Consider the following 2252-nt stretch of genomic DNA (forward strand, 5'->3'; position numbering starts at 1 on the left):
GACATGTGAAAGAGAAGACAGGAGAAGAGGTTCTTTGAATGGAGTGGTCCAGAAGGGAAGACATGATAGTCCTTCTCCAGCTCAGGAAATTCCTCATTCCTCCTTCTTCTAGCTTATTTCCCTCTGTAACTTCCCCACCCATTCCCTCAGTGTATGTGTTTATTTGTTTGTTTTTCACCTGTGTTCACCCACTCAAATGAGAACTTAATGAAGGCAGCGATTTGCTAACACCTCAACATTCAGGCATATAGGAATTAATATTCATTGAGTGAATAAATGCATGAATAATAAATATATGCTCCTCCCCTCTTTTTAGGGAGAAAGGGATTGGTATTAAGAACATGGAAAAGTGTCATGTGTTTCCATTCAAAAACAGAGGACAAAGGCACTCTTCCGGAAAAAGAAGGCTACACCATTAGTAAACTGGAGAAGACTATAGTGTGACATGAGTCAGGGTCTCTATGAATAAGAATTTAGCAAGTTGATGAACAGAATTTATGCATTGCACTTTGAAGGGCATTTCTAGGAAAAGACTACAAATAGTGGATGTAGGTTAAGTAGGATCTCATCGATCAGTCCGTGGCAGAAGACTTCAGGTCAGTTTGGTGGTGGGGATGTGAAAGTTGCTCACTATTCCAGACTTAAGAACAAAATCCTGGGATTTGAGTCTCATCAAATTGAAGAGTTAGCCCTGGTGGACATAGAATGTAGAGAATTCTCAAGAGTGAGTTCTCAGGAACAGACCCCAAGGGCAGATTGGTCATTAGACCTATAGATCAGAAAACAGGAGATGGCATTTGAAAGGCCTTGGATTAGACACAAAGCATTTGAGATAAAGAGCATATCCTGATAGGGGTCAGCAGTGGCAGGGGGTCAGCGCATCCAGGGACAGGCCCCACCAGCCCTGGGGGCACCTGCATGCCCACAAGTGTCTGGCTCAGGGTGGGAAATCTTTTCCGAGAATTCCCAAGAGGTATGCCTCATTTACCACCTCTTTTTGTTTTTAGGTGCAACAATCATTTGAAACACCAAGTGTGAGAGCCCAGATGCCCACCATTGAACGGCTATCCATGACAAGATATTTCTATCTCTTTCCTGGCAACTGAAAATAGTAAGTAACAAGAGCTGTTGGGAGGTGAAGTGAACAGGAGAGTAATATGGGTGGTGAGGTCCAGGGACCCATGGTGGCTGACAGCTTGGATGGTCACATGAATGTGCCTTGTGATGCAGTTTGGCGATTCACTGCTGTTTTTTACTGTACTTATCTGGATCCTCCCCCTACCAACACCTTCACAATCCATCCATCCACCAATCAATCAGTGAATTAAGTGGGACCAAGACAGGAAGTAATAAGTGAAGAACACAGGGTAGCAGTTATTAAAATAGAAATGTGCTCATGCTTCCATTATTACTTATATTCATGTCCCATTCTCTCCCTGCCCACCCCTCCCTCACACTCAGTCGCCACACATTGCTTCAGATCCTGAAAACACAGAACACAGAGGGGCTAGCCTTGGAGAAAACAGGACTTTGGTCCTCTGAGGACCATGCACTCCCTTACTACTTTGAGCTCTGATCATCAGATATAGTCCAGATATACCCTTGGGTGAAGGCCGACTCTGGTTCCCCAGCTCTTCTCACAGTGCGGATCTCAGAACACCTGGAGTGTGGTCTCAGATCTGCAAATCCTTCTCAAGTACCAAAACCCCTTCAAGCACCCATCTTAACACATTATTATTATTATTATTATTATTATTATTATTAGGCAAACTATTTTAGAATGGGTACATCAGGGTTAGACCCAACAATTATTTTACTCACTCAGAGCAGCTTTATATCATTCGGCATTATAAACAATTCTTAGTATCCCTCTCAGAAACATAATTTAAATTAAATTTTATAGTAACATTTATCTCTGTAGTTAAATATTTACCCATACTCTGGTTTCTGACACATTGGTTCCATAATTGCACAGATATTTCAATATAATAGCTTTTAAGGCCTAATTAGTCCAATAGAACCACATTTGGGGATTGGATTATTTATATGATGTATTTCTCAAGCTGTTACTATGTTCCAGGTTCTGTTCCAGATGCTCGTAATAGACCAGTGAGCAAAATAAATGGAGTCCTTGCTCTGAGAAAGCTCATACTCCAGCGAGTGGAGACAGACTAAATACACAAGGAAATGTATCATATGTCAGAGAGGAATAAGAGCTTAGAAGAAAGATAAAGGGGACTAAAGAGACAGTA

Source organism: Suricata suricatta, chromosome 11 (assembly GCF_006229205.1).
Source record: "Suricata suricatta isolate VVHF042 chromosome 11, meerkat_22Aug2017_6uvM2_HiC, whole genome shotgun sequence".
Lineage (NCBI taxonomy): Eukaryota > Metazoa > Chordata > Mammalia > Carnivora > Herpestidae > Suricata > Suricata suricatta.